This window comes from Corythoichthys intestinalis, chromosome 16 (genome assembly GCF_030265065.1).
Source record: "Corythoichthys intestinalis isolate RoL2023-P3 chromosome 16, ASM3026506v1, whole genome shotgun sequence".
Lineage (NCBI taxonomy): Eukaryota > Metazoa > Chordata > Actinopteri > Syngnathiformes > Syngnathidae > Corythoichthys > Corythoichthys intestinalis.
In genome coordinates this window covers 32,317,778-32,342,096 of record NC_080410.1, presented here as the reverse complement: position 1 = coordinate 32,342,096, position 24,319 = coordinate 32,317,778, and the positions used below count along the sequence as shown (strand labels likewise).

General features: G+C 39.8%; 1 protein-coding gene across 1 annotated transcript in view; it reads left to right on the top strand.

Moving 5' to 3' along the window:
* pde4a (phosphodiesterase 4A, cAMP-specific) overlaps positions 1–24,319 on the top strand; it is a 160,462-nt gene that overhangs the window by 77,666 nt on the left and 58,477 nt on the right. The window lies entirely within an intron of this gene.

Here is a 24,319-nt window from a genome sequence, read left to right as displayed (position 1 = left end):
AATCAGACGTAAGCTTGCCGTTCTATGATCACGCCAGCCTGTTCAATCACGTGCTGCTTTAAAACACCGTAAAAAATGAAGTATTTGACATAGCGCGCCGCCCTCAACATGACTCGAAAGCGCAGATTTAAACCACTCTCCCAGTTTCATTTGGCACCGATTGACCACGGAAAAACGGAGATATGATCCTTTTAATTTCATTATAGTAACTCTGAAGGAACTATTCACTATTCAAACTAAGAACTATTTTCTCCACTAGAGGGCACTCATGCTCTTTGGACAAATGATGCTTCAGTTCTGTCATTTTGTTTTTTCTCGGTGGAGTTGAATGATTCTTTTTTTTTATTTTGCATTTCTGTGGTGTAATTAGGGGTTATTGTAGTTTCATTATAACAACAGTTCATATAGATAACTTTGTGCTGAGAAAAAAATACCACTGTTTTAAAAAAATCTAACAAAATTGTAAGCTGTTACTCACAATGTTACTCAATACTTGAGTTCTCTTTTGACAAATACTTTTTTACTTGTACTTACAGTGCCTTGCAAAAGTATTCGGCCCCCTTGAACCTTGCAACCTTTCGCCACATTTCAGGCTTCAAACATAAAGATATAAAATTTTAATTTTTTGTCAAGAATCAACAACAAGTGGGACACAACCGTGAAGTGGAACAAAATTTATTGGATAATTCAAACTTTTTTAACAAATAAAAAACTGAAAAGTGGGGCGTGCAATATTATTCGGCCCCCTTGCGTTAATACTTTGTATCGCCACCTTTTGCTCCAATTACAGCTGCAAGTCGTTTGGGGTATGTTTCTATCAGTTTTGCACATCGAGAGACTGACATTCTTGCCCATTCTTCCTTGCAAAACAGCTCGAGCTCAGTGAGGTTGGATGGAGAGTGTTTGTGAACAGCAGTCTTCAGCTCTTTCCACAGATTCTCGAGTGGATTCAGGTCTGGACTTTGACTTGGCCATTCTAACACCTGGATACGTTTATTTTTGAACCATTCCATTGTAGATTTGGCTTTATGTTTTGGATCATTGTCCTGTTGGAAGATAAATCTCCGTCCCAGTCTCAGGTCTTGTGCAGATACCAACAGGTTTTCTTCCAGAATATTCCTATATTTGGCTGCATCCATCTTCCCGTCAATTTTAACCATCTTCCCTGTCACTGCTGAAGAAAAGCAGGCCCAAACCATGATGCTGCCACCACCATGTTTGACAGTGGGGATGGTGTGTTCAGGGTGATGAGCTGTGTTGCTTTTACGCCAAACATATCGTTTTGCATTGTGGCCAAAAAGTTCAATTTTGGTTTCATCTGACCAGAGCACCTTCTTCCACATGTTTGGTGTGTCTCCCAGGTAGCTTGTGGCAAACTTTGAACGAGACTTTTTATGGATATCTTTGAGAAATGGCTTTCTTCTTGCCACTCTTCCATAAAGGCCAGATTTGTGCAGTCCTATGGACAGACTCTCCCACCTCAGCTGTAGATCTCTGCAGTTCATCCAGATTGATCATGGGCCTCTTGGCTGCATCTCTGATCAGTTTTCTCCTTGTTTGAGAAGAAAGTTTGGAAGGACGGCCGGGTCTTGGTAGATTTGCAGTGGTCTGATGCTCCTTCCATTTCAATATGATGGCTTGCACAGTGCTCCTTGAGATGTTTAAAGCTTGGGAAATCTTTTTGTATCCAAATCCGGCTTTAAACTTCTCCACAACAGTATCTCGGACCTGCCTGGTGTGTTCCTTGGTTTTCATAATGCTCTCTGCACTTTAAACAGAACCCTGAGACTATCACAGAGCAGGTGCATTTATACGGAGACTTGATTACACACAGGTAGATTCTATTTATCATCATCGGTCATTTAGGACAACATTGGATCATTCAGAGATCCTCACTGAACTTCTGGAGTGAGTTTGCTGCACTGAAAGTAAAGGGGCCGAATAATATTGCACGCCCCACTTTTCAGTTTTTTATGTGTTAAAAAAGTTTAAATTATCCAATAAATGTTGTTCCACTTCACGATTGTGTCCCACTTGTTGTTGATTCATGACAAAAAAATTAAATTTCATATCTTTATGTTTGAAGCCTGAAATGTGGCGAAAGGTTGCAAGATTCAAGGGGGCCGAATACTTTTGCAAGGCACTGTAAGTGCATATTTTTACTTTTACTTTTATTTGAGTAATATTATTTTGAAGTAACGATACTCTTATTTGAGTAAAATTTTTGGCTACTCAACCAACCTCTGCCTGGAAGTTAGTAGAAGCAGAGCGAGCAAAAGATGGTGGGTGCAAGACTGAGCTGTTCTGTATCTGAGACCAACACGTTGCTGGAGATATTTAAATATCTTACAGCTGTACACACACAACAGAAGTCGCTACGTCTCCTTCTACTACTACAAATTCTAGTTTATATACGGCCAATCTGCACATGCCTAAATAATTTGTTACAATCAAAAGCGTGATGACTGAAAGGTCATCAAAACAGTGCATCCGATCCTAACTTTAATGTGAAAGGTGATTGGATTAAAGAAATTTTGTCCCCGTAAAAATAGCGACTGACATAACTCAATATACTTTACAGTAGTTAGAAAATCGGGCACAGATGATCCATGAAAGAAGCTCTCAAATTGTCTAACCCAGTTGTTCTTAGCCTGGGTTCGATTGAACCCCAGGGGTTCGGTGAAGGTTAAGACATACAGGGCCCTATTTTCATACTTGACTAAAGGCCAAAAAGTGTCATTTTAAACTGTTTTTTACTGGGTTGCCTCCAATTTACAGGCTTTTTTTCCTTTTCCAACTCCTAGCGCTATATATAATGGGGAGAAACTTGTTTGCTCAGTGGAAGGTTGACTCACACTTCGTATGAGGAAGTAGAACAGACCCTCAGGCAGTGTACTGCGAAGTTAATGAAATATATATATATATATATATATATTTGCGTCACACCTACGCCATGAAAATACAGTAGTATATAATGCAAGGATGTGACCATAAAATGGGAATGTAGACATGATGAACAACCACAATATGAGTTTATTAAATTCCTATATAAGGACACTCAGATTCCTATTCTTAATGTCTAAGCAGCTGAACAGGACAGGTTAAATGTGAAATATATAAATTAATGAAAGTTAAAAGTGAAATATATAAATAAATGAAAGAATGAAGACATGAAATTTCATTTTCCAATGTGAAAATTAACTGTAAAATACCAAATTTATTTGTAGTAAATTTTAATAAATTTCAACAGGAATTTGCTTGCTGGCTTAGCGATATCGGTTTTGAATTTGACAAAAAAAAAGGCTTCATTATTAAATTCTGAAGGGTTCAGTGAATGCACATGTGAAACTCGTGGGGTTCAGTTCCTTTAGCTAGGCTGAGAACCACTGGTCTAACCACACTATTTTGAAACTTCAACTTATACAGTATAACTAGCTAAACAAAAGGCCTGGCTTATTTTTTAACGCTGACTCTAATTAGCATCTATATTGCGGTGTTTTCACACTTTAAATGAGGATTTTAATCTGAAGTTAAATTAGGGTAGGGTCTTAATAAAGGGTTAGGGTTTCAAAGTAGGGTTTAAAACGAAGTTTAGGGTTTCAAAGTAGGGTCTTAAACCACGGTTAGGTTTCAAAGTTGGGTCTTAAACCACGGTTAGGTTTTCAAAGTAGGGTTGAAACCCAATTTACGGTTTCAAAGTAGCGTGTCAAACTAGCGTTCGGCTTTCAAAGTAGGGTTTAAAACGTAGGTTAGGGTTTCAGATTAGGGTCATATACTAGGGTTAGGGTTTCAAGTAGTGGATTGGACACAAGCTGTATTGACTAATCCGAGTAGAGATTTGTGTACATCGCCCTCTAGTGGTTGGCCGCCATTACTGGGGTGTTTACACACCTATAGCAGCACAGCGTTAGTCAATGTAAACAGTAACTTAGCTTCTGTTGGCTGTGTGCTGTGGGCGGCACATCTCAGCAATGGCGGACGGGTTACTTTCGGTCGTTTTGCTCTGATTAATCTATATGGTCTTTATCCTCTTCATAGAACAACTGATATTTTGCTGTCTGCCCATGTGACCAATCGGTCACATCAAGTGATGTTGTGTGATAAAAACGGTTCCATTCTTTTCAATTCTATTTTGTAATTTCAATACTGGCAAATTTTTTTTAGAATAGAATAACACAGGGCTATTTTTTCTCATTGAAATATAGATTGTGACAACAGACTAAATGGCATTTCTGTTCTTTTCATAGGAAAAGAGCGTAGATCTGAGTGTCTTCGTATTTCAAGATATCAATGTACATATGTCTCTTTGTCTGGTCTAGCCTTTATCAGATTGAGGTGTCTCAATGATAAACCTTCCCTTATGCACTTAGAATCAATTTAGAAAGCACTTCTCCAGGTTCAAAACGCAATAAAAGCTGTCACATAACGCTCACAAAATTGTGTTTGAAAATAATTCCTGGAAGTGAACACGAAGCAGGTTTATCTTGATTGTGAAAGGTTCTGGCACGATGTCGGTGACGCTTTTTTTCGTCATTAAATAAATGAAGTGCTTTCTCTTAAGATGTCTACTGACCAACATTAAATTACTATTGCACTGGCAGTCTTCCTAGATCCCCTTGCCAAGTGCTGACGCCCCGCTGTCCCATCTCTGCCCCGTCGATGCCTTCATTCTCATCCGGGCTCACTTGGAGCTCCAGTAACCAAATGCCCTGGCCTTGCCCCAACCCGTGCGGCGTCTACAGCACCACCCCCACTGCAGAGCTTCTGTTTCTTGTGCATTGCACTGTAAATGCCAATGTTAAAATGGAAGCGGGCGGGAGCGTGCCTCTGTCATTCCTTGTCCTCTTTGTGATTGCTTGAGAAGCACAAAAAGGGCAAGCTGAGGCAAGCGGACACGGACGCGTCATTGGAGATGTGTCAGTTATGGGCACGTTGCCCCGAAAGCGTGCCCCGGGCCTGGGGAGTTGCTGCGGAATAAAAGCTCCTTGCGTGCTCAATGGCTGGATCACAGGATGATTCAGCCCCTGTGATTATACTAGTATAGTATGGTCAAGCCAATTGCAGTCCTGCCCTTTTTTTGCTCCTTCTTCACGACACTCCCCCGCACTCCTCGCAATCAGACAGGTGCTAAATGCCTGGGTGAGGCACAGCTCACGGGGAGGAGGAGAGGCGAAAGGGGGATTGGCGCTTGCGCCTGAAAATAAGCATCTGCGCTTGCTTGGCAGAAGACCAAGCGGGGGCAGGAAATAACTGTCGTCGTCCTCCGAGGCTGAAACTGTGCGCCGAGGGGGGAGCGAGGGCGATGTACTCAGGCAGGTTAAGCATTAACTTGGTAATCTGAAGAGAGTGGGGGGGAAAGGTGCACGTGGAGCTCGAGGCAAGGTTTCCATGACACAAATCAAATTAATTTACTGAGAAATGTTTTTCGGAAGGAATGCCAGAGTTGTCAAAACAGCGCTGGCCTGTAAAAACATTTTCTGTATTATGCATGCCGGGTCAATAGTTAGGCCTAGAATTTCCATCAATTCATTTTCTGTGGCACTGGTGCACGAGAGCCTATCCCTGATGACCCCTAGATTTGTTTGCCAGCCTATCACGGGGTCATTTTCCACAACCATTAACTCATTTGAAAATGTAAACTTTACAAATTTATGCTGCAACTGTTTACTGACCTGTTCAGGTCGCAAAAATCCCTTGATCTGGTGATAGTTGAACCAAAGTGGCTCTAAAAATATCTTTTTACATTGACCACATAGTAACTTTGGCGTTTTACACACATACAGGATTGGCCCGAATATAAGACGGTGTTTTTTGCATTGAAATGAGACTGAAAAAGAGGGGGTCGTCTTATATTCGCGGCCTAGACATTATACCCATTCACGACGCTACATGGCGCCAGATATCATTGAAGCGATGTTCTGTCATGACAGATCTCAGCTACTCTCCCCATTCATGACGCTAGATGGCGCCAGATATCATTGAAGCGATGTTCTATCATGACAGATCTCAGCTATTCTCAAGTTTAACCAGTTTGCATTATTTTATTGCAATGTTTTTCCTTATTCAGATTTGTTTCAAGACTAGAGTTACAGTTAGACTTCACTTACCGTAATTTCCCAATATAACACACTTTTTTTTCCCCTAAAATCAACTTGTAAAATCATGGCGTTCATTATACATTGCATGCATATGCTTTTTCCCGTCTTCCTTTGTCTGTCATCGTCTTTTCGACCAAATTACTCTATATTCTGTGTCAATGTTTCTCTTTTTTGACCAAACTATCCCACACTCTGTAACTGTCAATGATACTGATGATGATGACAATGACAATATATTCATTCATTCATTCATTCATACACGGGTACCGGGATAGAGACAGAAATATATATATATATATATATATTATATATATATATATATATATATATATATATATATATATATTATATATATATATATATATATATATATATATATATATATATATATATATATATATATATAAAGACCGATTGTTTTTTTTTATTGACACGGCCATGTTGTGTTGAAGAAAACGTATGCGCCGATCTGTTGCCGACCCTTACGGTACATGACGTCACCATTTTGTTTCGGTAATACTTCACTCTAATTGGTCGAAGGATTTCATCTGTGTTAAATTCTGCTTTTTTCACTCTTCATAAAGCACAGAATTTAGTTTCTTGAACTCATTTGAGTCAGCGTTTATTGCAACTCGGCAACTCGGACCATAACAAACGTAACACAACACAGACTTCCTGTGTCCGTCAACTAAATCTGTCCCTCCGGAAACTCAAACCCAAATAACAATAGTTCCTCTTGTTACCGTCTGCAGCGATGCGCTCTTTCCGATTTCCGACTTCAGTCCTCACTTTTATTTTACCGTATCAATCCATGGAAGAAACATTTATTCATCATGATGAAACGAGCAAGTTATACAGCAGCATTTAAAAGAAAAGTCACATCTGTTTTGTTTTCTCCTGGATTCTGGTAAGTTGGAGAAGTTGTCAGATCATATTATTACCCTGCATATTGTAAGTTTACGGTAATGTTTTGAACTACCAATGTGCTATGCTTGTGCTGTGTTTCACCAGTCAGTAAAATGACATTTCTGTATCTGTACACGAGCTCTGTTTTCTTGTATTCTTCTATTTAATGGTGCGAAAATTAGGGTGCGCGTTATACAAGGGTACAATAATTTTCCCTAGATTTTACAAGTAAAGTTGGGGTGCGCGTTATACACCCCCGTCTCATCAGACCATAGGACATGGTTCCAGTAATCCATGTGCTTTGTTGACATGTCTTCAGCAAACTGTTTGCTGGCTTTTTTGTGTACCATTTTAAGAAGAGGCTTCCTCTTGGGGTGACAGCCAAGCACACCAATTTAATGTAGAGTGCGTTGCAAGGTCTGAGCACTAACAGGCTGACCCCCAACCTCTTCAATCTCTGCAGCAATGCTGACAGAACTCCTGTGATGAGTCACATGACATTTTGGAGGGAAAATGAATAGCAGTACTCAATTTGGACATTTAGGGATGTACGTAGTTTCTATGGGGTGTACTCACTTTTGTTGCCAGGGGTTTAGATATTAATGGCTATATTTTGAGTTATTTTGAGGGGAAAATAAATTAACTCTAGTATGTAAGCTGCACACAGACTACTTTTATAGTGTCAAAGTGTCATTTTGTCAGTGTTCTGCCATGAAAAGATATACTTAAAGAGCATACGACACGAGAAAAAAAGTCTTAAATGGCATTATTATGTGAATTAGAATCGTATTTTGAGACGATTCGACTATATACAACAATTTAGCAAAGCACAGATGACAAGAAATTAGTCTTTTAATCTGCCGGTTAGCCACGCCTACCATTATAGGGCTTTAGCGTCCCCAACAGGTGGATGACGTCAGCGGTAGACTTGGCTCATCGGTTTTACTTTTCAGCCCACTGAGGGGGAATTATTCAGAACGAGGAAAACGCGACGAAGAGAGCCGCAAAATGTCATTGTTTCAGTCTCTCTACTCCAATATTTTTACAGGATATTCTTTTTATCCAAGTATTTTTCCCCAATAGCTATATAAATGGCTTGAGAAGGACCGGTCAGCCCGTCAAGGGGGAACTATTCACAACGAGGAAAACGCGACGAAGAGAGCGGCAAAATGTCATTGTTTCTGTCTCTTTACTTCAATATTTTTACAGGATATTCTTTTTATCCAAGTATTTTCCCCAATTGCTAAATAAATGGCATGGTCATGACAAATAACAGTCTTGTGCTGAATGGAATATGAAATAATAAAAATGCATTTATTCAGGACGACATGGCAAAATTACTCCATAATGGTCAAAACTGTCGACTTCACATTTACTGTCGCACCTCCCGAACGATATTTTATGACACCGAAATCGGACATATGTAATTTCCCTTCCCCGGCTTCGGAGAATGTAAACAAATCAGAAGGCGTGACAACTAGCAGACATGCTAACCCGAACCGAGTGATGTTTCAAAGTCTTCGAAGCGGAAAATCACACATAACTATCCTGGATTATTTGACATGACGACCCGGTTGTCGATTGTCTTCGCGGATCGGCAAACCGCCTGGCGGAGAGCAATTTACAGTTCGTTCCCCGGAGGAGGGTGGCTGGAGTTGTTGTGCAGCTAACGTGCTGCTGCTAATGAGCATTAAGAGAGCTTTTTACGTGCCTATCAATGATCAAACGTAAGTAGTCCTTCATTTAAAGGAAGTTTGTAGTGTTTACTTTGTAATCGCTGTATTCGTATTTGACATAATACAAAACAAGATGTTTACTCACTTCCTCGTAAGTCCACAGTAAATATCCACGGTGAATGGGAACCTTTTGAAACTCCAAAAAGGCGCATACGCCTCTCCCTCATACAGAATGATTTTTCTGCAGCTGTTTGGCTGGCGCGATGCGAAAAATAAACGTATTAATCCGCAAAATCAGCTGAATCCTTCGTCCTCATACACAACAGTACACTGTAGCGTGAAGAGGACGTCTTCTACCGTACACGTCACAGCGCCCTCCTCCTCAATGCAAGACCAAAGCCGGAAGTCACTCATTTTCATGGCGCGGGATTAAAAAAACTAAATAAAAATAGTGATCGCTTCCACACACATCCAAGCGGCCCATATCATTCAGGGGCATAAAATACCGCGTGTATTATGAAATAAACATGCTTTTTCGTGTCACAGGCACTTTAAATATCTGCTGAAAAGCGAGGGGTGTACTCACTTTTGTGATATACATATATATATCAGTCACTGCTAAAATGTAAAAAAAAGAAAATTCAATCAGACCTTCGCACAATGCAGCACAATTCAAAACAATTCAATAGACTTCAATCAAGATTAGTATATTTAAGACTTTATAAGACCCCCTGTTCTGACGGCTTTAATGTTATTTTATAAATAAACTCATTGGATGCCATTGAAGAAGCTGACTGGGAGGGGCGAATGAACGATCGCCCTTCCCAGTCAAAAAGGATTCGATATGTAGTGTTGTCAATAGCACTGAAACATGATCGTACAATGCCAGCCATCAAAGTTAACAATAGATTTGGTGTTCATCGCTGTCCAAGTAATGAATGAATGAAATGTTTAATGTCTTCATCATCGGTATCATTGACAGTTACAAAATGTGGAATCATTTGCCCAAAGAAAGAGAGAATCATTGACAGTCACAAAATATGGAATAATTTGCCCGAAGAGACCGATGACAGACAAAGGCAAACGGGAAAAGCATATGCTTATCAATACCCGTCCCCCTACAGCCCGGGATGCACAGTCTAGCATGGTTAAGTTGCATACATCACATTACATGAGCTTTTATTTTCCGTTTTTATTTTTTTGTTTTTGTTTTTGTCCTTTTTCACTTATATGTCTTCCCAAAAGTCATTGATTGCCATGGCACTTGCAAGAGTAGGTTCATTAGATAGGTTGATTTTCAAGTTGGTAAATTCTGTCCAATGAGCTTAGCGTCCAGTCAAGGAGCTCCATTTCAGCAGACGTTAAAAGCACACAGCGAGCACTTGCACTTGCAGATTAGTGATCTAAGTTTGCTGCAGGGCATATCTTCAGGGGGTACAATGTTATGTCTCAGTCTCTGTCCCTGACATTCAGTCATCTTTTTGTTGTGGGAACATTTTGTTGTGGATGTGTGTGTGCCAGTGGAGTTATGTGCCATTTTGGTTCGAGTAGCGATTTATAATGGTTTCCTTGTACATCTTTTTGAAGTAACTAAATGATTCTATACTCGTAAGCGCTGCATCACATGTATTCCATAGGCGAGCCCCAATGTTCGTAATCGAGAAAGATTTTAAGGTTGTCCTAATTGTCCGATAGGAAAACAATCTGATTCCTCTTAGGTCATAATTTGATTCCCTAAATTGGAATCGAGCTTGTAGGTTAGGCGGGGGACAGTTTGCGTGGGCCTTGAACAGTTTTGAAGTTTATCAGATCATAAAATTTTAATAGCTAGGATTTGATGTAGAGCTCATTTGTGTGTGCTCTGAACGGTGCGTTGTGAATGATCCGAATTGCTTTTTTTTTTAAGGATAAAAAGAGGATTAAGGTGAATAGTGTGTGTGTGTCCCCATACTTCCGAACAGTAACTGAGGTGCAGCAATACAAGTGCACTGTAAAGAGTTTGGAGAGCCCTCTCATCTAGCATATTTTGGGCTCTAAAGATAATGGAAATGCTCCTAGCAAGCTTATTGCGCAGCTGCTCCACATGGGCCTTCCATGTTAGTAAGTCGTCTAGTACTACACCTAAGACTTTGTGCTGCCGTACTCTTTGTATCATAACATTATTTATTTGTGTGTTTAAGTGCTCCTTGAGACCTTTCCTGCCAAATAGCATGTAGTTAGTTTTTTCGAGATTCAGAGATAATTGATTTGCGTCGAACCATTGTTGCAATTTTGCTAGTTCCGCATTCATTTGCTTAGAGAGACTTGTCAGGTCCTTCCCTGAACAAAAGATATTGGTGTCGTCCGCAAAAAGTACAATTTTTAGTAGTTCAGATGCTTTGTACAAGTTATTTATGTATATGATTGTTGTGAACGGCAAGCCGTTGATGCGGATCCAAATCACAGACCAAGAAACAGAAATAGTGAATGTTTGTATTTAATAAGTACAACAAAGGCAGCACGCCAAAATTGCGAGTATAACAAAGTACAACTAAGGGAGCACGCCTAAAAACGCGAGTATAACAAAGCACAACTAAGAGAGCACGCTATAAGACGCGAATATAACAGAGTACCAAAATCTAACTACAAATTCCACAAGGGCATAAAAGTAAAATGATCAAACCAGGGCACGACCGTAGAAACGTCGGGAAGCTCGAAGGATGATGCACACACAGCGGTAAGCAAGGCAAGTAACACGCAAACAAGCAATAGTCCGACACTCGCAGACGGTGGCAGGAGTCCTTAAATAAAGAGCGCTCCTAATGCGCCAAAGGTATGCGGCCACGGCCCCACCCATCCAGCTGAATCAGATGCTGGAATGAAAAAACAACTGAGAAGGCATACAGATATGACAATGATGAACAGTTTCGGTCCCAGGACGGAGCCTTGGGGCACGCCGCATGTGACTTGCCGTGTAGTTGATTTACACCCATCAAATGTTACATATTGCGATCAGTTATGTAGGTAGCTACGTACCCAATTTAGAACGACGCCTTTAATTCCAAGTCTCTCTAGTTTGTTCAGTAAGATATCGTGGTTAACTGTATCAAAGACTTTTTTTAGGTCCAGGAAAATTCCCACTGAGTATTGTTTTTGGTCAATGGCATCTGTGATGATTTCTACAGACTCTGCTAGGGCCTGCGCAGTGGAGTGTTTTTTTCTAAACCCGTATTGGCTATCATGTAGTAAATGATGCTTTGTTATGAATTTGTCCAGTCTGCTGTTGAAGAGTTTTTCGAGGATTTTAGATAGTTTAGGCAGGATTGAGATGGGTCTATAGTTGTTGAACTCATGTGAATTCCCGCCTTTGAAAATTGGGACAACTTTCGCAATTTTCATTTCATCAGGGAATTGTAGGGACATCCGATTCGATTATTGCTATGTGTGCCTAATGTTTTTTTTGTTTTGTTTTCAAGCATTTTGTTTTCTATGAAATTTAAAATTTTAGCTGTAAATTGTGCAAACGAAATGGTTTGTATAGTTCTTTTTCAGTGAAAGGCAGTGCAAGTTGTCCTTTGGCTGATTAATGGCTTCGTATAGCTCGGAGGCAGGAGCTGACACCGTGCGCAAGACTTTTGGCAAAATGCTGATGTGGCAGGGGCTTGCTTCCTCATAATGAATCCTAATGAATAATCGATGGCAAGAAAAAATTCCGTGGAGACCGGGCAGGGGTCAGCACAGGGTGGAGTTGTATGTTAATGCCCCCCCCCCCCCCCCCAGCACCTTTCTCTGGTCGAGGTTTAATCAAATTAATCGCTGCATTGACTTAGTGCTCTCAAGTCCTTTGAAAGCTGCTGTATTAATGACACCTAATCCACCCCCTCCTCAATGTGGCTTGAATCTGTGCAGACAGAAAGAGCGACAGAGAGAGAGAGAGAAAGAAATAAAGTGCCGCAGAAGAGCAGCCTGATGTTTCCAGCTTATTTTGCACAGAGGGACTCCCTAATTTAATAAACTCTGCTTACACCTACGTTTAGAAGACCATTAGGATTTACACACAAGCAATATGTGAGCTGTTTCATTGAAAGTGTTAAATGGAGAGTTAACACTTTCACTTCAAGTTTTGCATCCTAAAGTGTCATTTTGTTAGCAGACTCTTCATAAGCATTGAGAAAACCTCTCTCTCAATATAGAGGACAAAATGGGACAGAATGAAATACATAAATATTTGGTTAAATAAATACTAAAATGTGTCATTAATTAATTATTATGGAAAGTGAATAAATAAACCTGTCATTAAATGTGTTATTAATTCATTAAAATTCTAGCCCGTTTAATGTGTTTTTAAAAAAGCATAATTATTACACTATTTAATGAATTATTTCACGGACGTGTCGCAGCACTTCATGAACTAATTTTATCTGCCAAATTCACCCATCAAAGCCAGTGGGCGGGACTAACAACCGATTGGTTTCCCAGAAAATCAAGCCACGACTGGTCAATTTTAGATAAACGATGGATGCAGAGCCAGTAAACATATTCTTACTAGGGCTGTCAAAATTATCGCGTTAACGGGCGGTAATTAATTTTTTAAATTAATCACGTTAAAATATTTGACGCAATTAACGCACATGCACCGCTCGGATTAAAATGACAGCAGTGTAATGTCCGCTTGTTACTTGTTTTTTTGTTGTTTGGCGCCCTCTGCTGGCGCCTGGGTCCAAATGATTTTATGGGTTTGGGGAGTGAGCATGGTGTAATGACATCAACATGCCCCGCTCAAACAGATTAAAATGACAGCAGTGTAATGTCCGCTTGTTACTTGTTTTTTGGTGTTTGGCGCCCTCTGCTGGCGCTTGGGTCCGAATGATATTATGGGTTTCAGCACAATGAGTGAGCGTGGTGTAATTATTGACATCAACAATGGCGAGCTACTAGTTTATTTTTTGATTGAAAATTTTACACATTTTAATCAAATGAAAACATTAAGAGGGGTTTTATTATAAAATTTCTATAACTTGTACTAAGATTTATCTTTTAAGAACTACAAGAACTACTTTCTATCCAAGGATCGCTTTAAGAGAATGTTAATAATGATAATGCCATCTTGTTGATTTATTGTTATAACAAATACAGTACTTATGTACCGTATGCTGAATGTATATATCCGTCTTGTATCTTTCCATTCCAACAATAATTTACAGAAAAATATGGCATATCTTATAGATGATTTGAACTGCGATTATTTACGATTAATTGATTTTTAAGCTGTAATTAACTCGATTAAAAATTTTAATCGTTTGACAGCCCTGATTCTTACACATTAGATGGTGCTTCCTTTGCTCAGGTCAAACAAGTGGAAGATGAGTGACAGCAAGTTTTGCTCATAAATTCATAAAGTACTGCAACAAAGAGCCAAAATTACGCCGACAACTTTAACAAACTCCTCTGCTTTGCAAACAACATGTTCTTAATCAGCAAGGTCTAAAATATCTCTAATCAACTCCTGAGAACGCTAATATGAATATGAATATTGGCACTTTGCACTTGATCCAAAAAACTGATGTTTGCACTATTTTAATTTAAATAAATAAATACAGTGGTGCAATATAGGCACTTTTTCCATCAGTGTTCACTGTTTTCTGAGTGAATCTCGGATCCATGCAGGCTCCAGTAGGTCTCCTGCAATATTTGCGATGACTGTGTAATTCAATGGAAGATTCATCTGAAATATCCACCTTTTGCCACAAAACAGTAAAGTTTGGTGGTGCCAAAATCATGGTCTGGGCTTACATCCAGTATGGGGGTGTGCGAGAGATCTGCAGCGTGGAAGGCAACATAAATAGTCTGAAATATCAATCTTAGCTGCCTCTTACATTCCTAACCATAAAAAGGGACAAATTCTGCAGCAGGATGGTGCTTCATCGCATACTTTAATCTCTACCTCAAAGTTCCTCAAGGCAAAGAAGATCAAGATCCTCCAGGACTGGCCAGCCCAGTCACCAGACATGAACAGGATGAAAGAGGAAGACGAAACCCAAGAATGTTGATGAACTCTGGGAGGCATGCAAGACTGCTTTTTTTTCATGTTCCTGATGACTTCATCAATAAGTTGTATGAATCCTTGCCGAACCACATGGATGCAGTCCTTCAAGCTCATGGAAGTCATACAAAATAATAAATTTGGATCTCACAGCACCACTACTTTATTCGCTTATGTTATGTAACATTTTTTTTATTTGAAGTATATTTTTTGTTCAATTTTCACACTACTTTCTGTAGGCGACAAAACGTTTGTCTTGCCAAAATTTGACATGTATGTCTTCATTAAATGATAAACCTTTTTTTTAGTGAAACAAATATATTTTTGTACATTCAACATCATTTGGGAGGGTCTTAGCTTTCATATGAGCCATTTCTGAAACCAATGGAATAATTAAAAGTCAGGTTATTAGCCATTGTTTCTACAAAACGGATAAGCGACAAGACTTTTGTCAGGGACTGTAAATATGACATTCTTTCTGTGAGAGGGATCCACGGATAGAAAGACTCGTGACTTTGTATATTGTGATTAAATATTGCCATCTAGTGTATTTGTTGAGCTTTCAGTAAATGATACTGTAGCCATGGCCAAATGCATGATGGGAAGTGGAACCATGACTGTGCGTAGGGTTACCAATTGATATATCTTCTCTGCGTTGGGAAATAACTTTAGGTGTTAAGAAAAAGATCAATTGCTACCTTGCTTCCCCACATTGCTTCCCATGATATTTCTAATCGTAGGGAGAGGAATTGTAAGGTTATAGCCAATTAAAAAAAGGCTCCAAAGGCTGCCAAAATTCACTCTACTCATATTACGCTGCCTTTTATCTCTCTATATAGGTAAAACGGCGCCATTACAGATTGAGTGTGACAATGCGTGAGTGAGTCGTGCAGCGCATGCATTAATTGCCTTAAATATTTTAACGTGATATTTTTTTTTTTTAATTAATTACTGCCGTTATTGGGATAAATTTGATAACCCTACCGTAAGCCTAAACTAAAGACTGGATGAGTGTAACAAAGTTTGTAACGTTAAATTCAATTAGAAAACAATTTCATTAAAAAATATATATATATTAAAAAAAGGCATGGCCGATATTTTTTTGCCCATTCCGATACCTTGAAAATGACGTTGATCGGGATGCCGATCGATCGGGACATCTGTAACGGTTACTGTTTTTGTTTTCATAGCGTTTAACACAATGCATGCCATTAATGGAGATAGATGTCCAATTCATTTAATCTGGAAGAATTTACTGTGAATGCTCATGTTTCAGTGCCATCGGCGGCACAAGACGTCCAATCCATTTTGACTGGGAGGGGCGAATGAACGTTTGTTTATGGTAGCCAATGTGTTCAGTGACTGGCCTGTAAGGGTTAAGAGTCTTCCTCAGCAAACATGCATATTCTTGGAATGGGAATTTTGGAGTACCTGAACCAAAACTGTTTGAGATGTTCTTACGTGATAATCGTTCGAGCTTTCAAGTTTTATTAGATTTTTAAAGCACGTTTTCATTACTTGAACTCCAGGAAAGAACTTTTACAAGTTCCACACCGACGATCGTGTCCCACCACCCGAATGTAGGTTTTTACTACATCCATTACCTCAAGCGTTGTCCAGCAGTGAGAGTTAATGTGCTCTCCTGCACCCCAGCCCTGATGCTTTGCTATCTCCCATAAAGAAAGAGCAGCTCAGCCGGCACAAATCGGCGTCCCGCTGAAGGCCTCTGATCATCGTGTCGGCGCTTGAAACGCGCATCGCCAGCTGCCCACGGCCGCGGCTTATCACCACCTAGCGTCCCGCGTGAGTGTACGTGCTTGTTGCAGTGTGAGTGGAAACATGAAAACACCCGATACAAAGAGTGCAACATGGGGGTGTTTTTTTTTTTTGTCCTCCCTCCATGGGCATGAGTCACTTAGCCAGCTTTCAGCAACTATTATGCAGCTTGGGCTCACTATTTGACACACGATGGAATAATTGTCAGCTCTCTGCAGATCACAATAGCAGCTGTCATGAGCATGATGATTCCTGACAGTTTTTTTTTTTTTGGCCTTGCTGTTGTCATTTTTTTCCCCGACATGTGAGGATATTTTCTAAGCAAGCTCTACCTTCACACGTGCCAATAAAGAGGCTGAATTTGAGTTTTTTACACCTTAGCAAAGACCCGACTGATATAAGTTGAGACAGTGGTTCAAACTTTTACTAAGTGCCGCCTCAAAAAAAAAAAAAAAAAACTTGCTTCTGCAATTACTAGCATGAATACAGTGGGGCAAATAAGTATTTAGTCAACAGCCAATTGTGCAAGTTCCCATAAAAGATTAGAGAGGCCTGTAATTGTCGACATGGGTAAACCTCAACCATGAGAGACAGAATGTGGAAAAAAAACAAACAGAAAATCACATTGTTTGATTTTTAAAGAATTTATTTCCAAATTAGAGTGGAAAATAAGTATTTGGTCACCTACAAACAAGCAAGATTTCTGGCTGTGAAAGAGGTCTAACTTCTTCTAACGAGGCTCCACTCGTTACCTGTATTAATGGCACCTGTTTTAACTCATTATCGGTACAAACGACGCACCTGTCCACAATTTCAGTCAGTCACACTCCAAATTCCACTATGGCCAAGACCAAAGAGCTGTCGAAGGACACCAGAGACAAAATTGTGGACCTGCACCAGGCTGGGAAGACTGAATCTGCAATAGGTAAAACGCTTGGTGTAAAGAAATCAACTGTGGGAGCAATTGTTTGAAAATGGAAGACATACAAGACCACTGATAATCTCCCTCAATCTGGGGCTCCATGAAAGATCTCACCCCGTGGTGTCAAAATGATAACAAGAACGGTGAGCAAAAATCCCAGAACCACACAGGGGGGACCTGGTGAATGACCTACAGAGAGCTGGGACCACAGTAACAAAGGCTACTATCATTAACACAATGCGCCGCCAGGGACTCAAATCCTGTACTGCCAGACGTGTCCCCCTGCTGTAGCCAGTACACGTCCAGGCCCGTCTGCAGTTCGCTAGAGAGCATTTGGATGATCCAGAAGAGGACTGGGAGAATGTGTTATGGTCAGATGAAACCAAAATAGAACTTTTTGGCAGAAACTCAGGATCTCGCGTTTGGAGGAGAAAGAGTACTGAATTGCATCCGAAGAACACCATACCCACTGTGAAGCATGGGGGTGGAAACATCATGCTTTGGGGCTGTTTTTCTGCAAAGGGACCAGGACAACTGATCTGTGTAAAGGAAAGAATGAATGGGGCCATGTATCGAGAGATTTTGTGTGAAAATCTCCTTCCATCAGCAAGGGCATTGAAAATGAGGTGTGGCTGGGTCTTTCAGCATGACAATGATCCCAAACACACAGCCAGGACAACAAAGGAGTGGCTTCGTAAGAAGCATTTCAAGGTCCAGGAGTGGCCTAGCCAGTCTCCAGATCTCAACCCCATAGAAAATCTGTGGAGGGAGTTGAAAGTCCGTGTTGCCTAATGACATCCCTAAAACATCACTGCTCTAGAGGAGATCTGCATGGAGGAATGGGCCAAAATACCAGCAAAAGTGTGTGAAAAGCTTGTGAAGAGTTACAGAAAACATTTGGCCTCCGTTATTGCCAACAAAGGGTACATAACAAAGTATTGAGATGAACTTTTGGTGTTGGCCAAATACTTATTTTCCACCATGATTTGCAAATAAATTCTTTAAAAATCAAACAATGTGATTTTCTGGGGGTTTTTCCACATTCTGTCTCTCATGGTTGAGGTTTACCCATGTTGATAATTACAGGGCTCTCTAATATTTTCAAATGGGAGAACTTGCACAATTAGTGGTTGACTAAATATTTATTTGCCCCACTGTAACTGTTTAACCCATTCTCGCATAAAATATGATTTAGAGCATTGGTCTAAAACTTGCAGCCTAGGGGCCAATTTTGGCCTGTGGGATAATGTTTGGCAGCCCCTTCCCCATTCTTTATAAAGACGGAAGTTGATGCGAACACTTTTACGCGAATTCTGCAGAGATGGCATAGCAACAAAGGTTTTAATTTAACCCATCTGCAGGCAATCAGGAGATAATGATTTTACAACACTGTGCGCTGGTCCTCATGGGAAACAGTCTTCCTTAAGGCAAAACACTACTGCTTTTGTCCACCTGCGTCGCTAAAATCCACCAAAACTGAAACTTTAACTAGTGTTGCTTTAAGTTCTAATAATTATTAATAATTATCTTTTTTTTTTTCTTTTTTTTGACCTTTGACTTTTGACCTCAAATAGCTTAAAGCCTGAGTTATGCTACTGCGTTGCAGTGACGGCTAAGCGACTACAGCGTCAATGAGCATTTGATAGTTCTGCAGCGTTGCTCTGTAATTCATCCCCAAGCCACTAGAGGGGTGTGGCGTTGTGTTTGTAGGGTTTTGGGGGACTCTTGACGACTTCTAGTTTTCTTCCGGTTACACTGCTATGCTAAAATGCTAACGGAGATAAAACGCTTGAATGTGGATCTTCAGCTCATCAACATTGAACAACAAATGTTGATCATACAAATGTTGAGGCGCAGGCGACGCAGAAGACTGTTTCGGAGGTGGTCTGTCGGGCTGTTGATGGCTTGATGTCGTCACATTATATCAGTGATGATGTATCAAGTGTCTGAACTGTCTAGTTGAAAATTAAACATCAAAACAACTCTTTTGACACCAAACCTGTGCTTTATCCTTCATATACCTGAAGTGTGACACGTAAATATGTCACAGACTCTCAGCAAACATACGAACACAATAAATGATGAAGTGCACCAACCAAAAATACGACATAAAGTTATAAAAAGCTGGCAGTTTTTGGCCGACTGGGTCACCGCTGCGGGTGGCCTTTCGATTCCGAACACACACACATACTTGTCCCAGTGGTTCTTCCATTTTTTTTTTAATTCAATTGCGGGCTGTCCTCCAGCCCCGTATTTTCAGCAATCTCCTCCGACGAATTACTTGCCATTTGGCAATCTCCATAATGTCTTGACGAGACATTGTAGAAGTTGTTGTACTTGCTCTTTGTTGATACTCTCGTCGGCTTAGTCCATTTTTGCGTGTAGCAAAATAATGTTTAACAATGGCAGTGATTTCACGCTGAACCGGAAACAACAGCCATAGCGGACCAATCAAATTCCATTTGCGTCACGTCACCACGCGTTGACGTGACGCCCAGTCAGGAATCTGTGGAGGTACATGTCAGGCTACGGCGGAAGGTCATAAATCAGGTCTGCCTTGACGGCGCAGTTCTACCGCGGAAGCATAACTCGGCCTTAACCATACCTGTCAAGTTGTGCGGTTTCGGCGTAATTTGTACAAGTGAGCACTGATTTTTCGTGCATTACGTTTTTTTTCTCCGTTCGGATTTTGTCACCATTTCAGCAACGAGACAATGTGCGTTACGATGCGTTACTACGTTGGTTGAATGACGCGAGAAAAGTCAGAGACACTGAGAGAGAAGAGCGTTGTGACGCTGTAGCAACGCAATGCTAGGCTAGGTGGCTCCAATATTTCCTGACTGTAGCCGACAGCCTACAATCTATGACAGACGGCGGCGTTAATAAACAGCCGCCATTTTGAAGCAGTATACTTCTCAGAAAGGCTCTGTTGTAGTGAACCTTCCTAGCGAACTTAAGTAACTTTTTATCTAAAATACTCCTAAATCGGCAAAATCTTGACTTGAGTCTATCTTTAAATGATGAAACAATTTTAAAACTTTAACAGTTGATTCACAACATTAAACGATTTCCAAACATAGCAAAGGTTACTATGTTTTTTATTTTTTGTTTTTTGTTTTTTGAATGAAAATAAAACATGAAAGGTAACACCAGTTACTTTGCCAAGTAACTAGTTACTCTTACCTTCAGGTAACTGAGTTACTAACTCAATTACTTTTTGGGGAGAAGTAATTTGTAACTAATTAACTAATTACTTTTTAAAAGTAAGATTAACAACACTGGTCATAAAGATGAAGTCTGCAGAATGAAAAGTGACGAAAGTGGAGATTTCATTCTGCCAGTTTGTTGCCGAACACAATTTGCCTGCAACTATTGCTGATCACTTCTCAGAATTAGCTAAATAAATGTACCCAGACTCAAAGATTGCATCGGTAAGTTAATTTTATCAATTGGCCTTTTTAATTTATAATTGGACACGCTAATGAAATACCTTCAAGTCAAACTGAATTGCGAGCTGAAGTGCAGCCATCAAGACATGATAGAAATTTCCAAAAGTGCTACATACAATTATAACAAAAGTCACTGTTAAATTTTAGTAATCATGATGTAGCTGAAGACATTGATTGTTCTTTGATTGCACCAGGTTATATGTTACAATATTACCAATGAATTCATATTATTTTAAAAATGTTGTTTTGTTTTTGTTTCATACTGCACGCTATATACAACGTTGTAAGATTAGTCACCAATTTGTAAGGACACACGTCACTATTTGCAAGATTGCCAACGGCCTTGGGTTGGCAGGTATACCTTAACTCATTTGGCACCATTGACGCAATAGACGTCCAATTCATTTAATCATTCGATCGCTTCTAGCCCATCCCAGTTGAAATGGATTGGACGTCTATTGCCGTCAAAAAGTGTTTTTGCTACCAAATATCCCCACAATACATACTCTGTAACATGGGCTGGTAGTGGATGAGTTAAGCTCATAATAACTGGTAATATGACATATATAATATAACATAATAATAATAGATGTCCACTGTAGTGACCGCTTTCTTGAAAGTATTAAAAAAATAATCCATAGCAATGATCATGTAGTATGGGGTCTCTATTAATCTGAGCTTCTTGCATTTTTTTTCTTGTACTTCTCTCACGTTTTAACAAAATACCATGTTGCGACAGTTTAGCTGCTAACAGAGGTGGGTAGTAACTAGTGTTGCACCGATACCATTTTTTGGCCCCGATACCGATACCTGGCTGTACAGTATCCGCTGATACCGATACCATACCGATACCACCCTATTTATATATATATGTGTATTTATATATATATATATATATATATATATATATATATATATATATATATATATATATATATATATATATATATATATATATATATATATATATATAAATATATATATATATATATATATATCCCAAAGAGCTACATAATTGGATGTGAAATCATTGCTATCAAGGCTTTGTCAGGCTGTTGCTTACCTTTGCAAAATAGGAAAAAGACTAGTACAAAGTATAATACTAGCCCAACAGTAAGAAAGTAAAAATAAGTTCATAATAATAAACTCTGAATGAACTGAGTAAACTTTTTTAAACCTCTCAAAGGCCAAACAGTGCAACTTTCATGAAATTATTGTCTCATTCTGCTGCTGGTTAGATTGTGTTTTGTTGCTGGGCTGTTAGTGGGGGCGTTCCTGATGTCACACCTGAATGCAATGCAGGCTCATCAACGCAACATTTAAGCACGGGTGAGCTCAGAGAAGGCTGCCGAGATATTTGCTTTGCTGATCGCCATTTGACATCTCGCGCTATAGTCTCGCTGCATTTGCTTGTTACGCCCCTGCATTGGGTTTTTTCTGTTAGTGTGCTGCACTCGTTTGTAACCTCTACCCTGTGCAGGTATTTGTGTGTTTTTATTTTGGCTTTTTGGCTCGCTGCCTATCGTCTTAGTTAACCTTCGAGTTTGTAGTATTGAGCTCCGTTGACCTGCTGTCACGGACTCCTTTTGTTATTTCTACTATCCCGCGATCGCGTGTTATTTTTTGTTTGCAATCATTAAACACTTGTACGTATCCCCCGCTTGTTGTCCGCTTCGAGGTTCAACCTTGTTTCCGCATTTGCGGACGCTAACAATTATAAGTAATAATAATTGACCACAGCATCCCGTCTCTCTATTAGCCTCCTTTTTTCCGGAGGGGGGGGTTCCTTATTTCTATTTCTGAAAGGTGACAACCCTACTTTGGAAACAGTTCCCAAATTACTGCAGCATTTCTTTAAGTAAAAGACAAAGTAAAGTTGACGTAGTGAAATGACCAGAGATTGTTGCACCGGTCCAGCGCCCTTCCATAGCAGTCCTGCTCTTGCAGGCTCAAACTCGTTGTGTTCGTTCACGTTTCGTCTTCAAATGTTTTATCAGGTTCGAGGTATTGAAAATGGCCGATTTAACTCCACATCTCTAAACTTTCAGGCCGCAAATCTTGCATGCAGCCATTGATTTTAATTGACGGGATTTCTATTTTGAAATATTTCCCGACCGCCGCCATGTCGGCGCCGCCAAGCAGCCTTGTCATTGGTCAAGAGTGGCTATTGGCCCGTTCTCATTGGTCTGGAGCAGGCCAATAGCGATAGCTGCTTGGTGTTCACGTGTCATCACACAACACAAAGACAGAGTGTAGTGAGCGCCAGGAGAAAAAAAAAGGCTGCGGCCAAATGTTATAATAATGGACCGGTAAATGGTATCGGCGCCGTCTTTATTGGTACTCGCCGATACCGATACCACCATTTCGGGCCGGATTGGCGCCCCCTGCCGATACTAGTATCGGTATCGGTGCATCTTTAGTAGTAACGCGTTACATGTACTCCATTACATTTACTTGAGTAACTTTTTGAGAAAAATGTACTTCTAAGAGTAGTTTTACTCAGCTATACTTTTTACTTGTGTAAATTTGTGAGGAAAAAAACGCTACTTTTATTCCGCTACATTTGGTTACGCAAGAGTAATTACTTATGTAAGGGGGAGGAGATGTGACATATTCATGTCACACTGCTGTTACCATAGTGTGCACTTCCTGTGGGTGTGGTATTACAGTATAAAAAGGAATCTCTGTGATTTGTCGGTGACACATATGCTGAGAAGCACACTGAATAAAGAAGTGTTTTTCCATTCAAGTCTCGGCCTTACATGTACTTAGATTAAGGAAGTACATTACAAAAGCTTTATTCTACATATTAAGATTTTTTTTCAGCCAGCCTGTTCAAATATGCGGTGTCTTTAAAGCACCGTAAAATATGAAGTATTTGATAAAGAGCACTGCCCTCAACATGACTCGACAGCGCAGATTTTAAGCTCTCTCCCAATTTTTATTTGGCATCGATTGACAATGGAAAACCAGAGATATGATCCTGTTAATTTCAAAATCGTAATTATGAAGGAACTCTTCACTATTCAAACTAGGAATTATTTTCTTCACCAAAGGGCTGACATTCTCTTTTGGACGAATAATGCTTCATCTATGTAATTTTTGCCCTCTCGTCAGAATTTTTTAATTTTATTATTTTATTTTTTATTTCTTTGGCTTAATATGGTTAGGTAATGGGTTATTGTACAGTATCACTGTAACAACAGTCCTTATAGATAGCCTTGTGCTCAGAAAAAAAATACCATTGTTAAAAAAAATAATAATCCAACAAAAATATAAGCAGTTACTCACAATGTTACACATCAACTTTAGTATTCTTTTCACTACTTTTTTACTTGTACTTGAGGACATTTTTTGGACGACTACTTTTACTTTTACTTGAGTAATATTATTTTGAAGTAACGCTACTTTTAATTGAGTAAAATTTTTGGCTACTCTACCCACCTCTGGCTGCGAACATAATTTCCTCT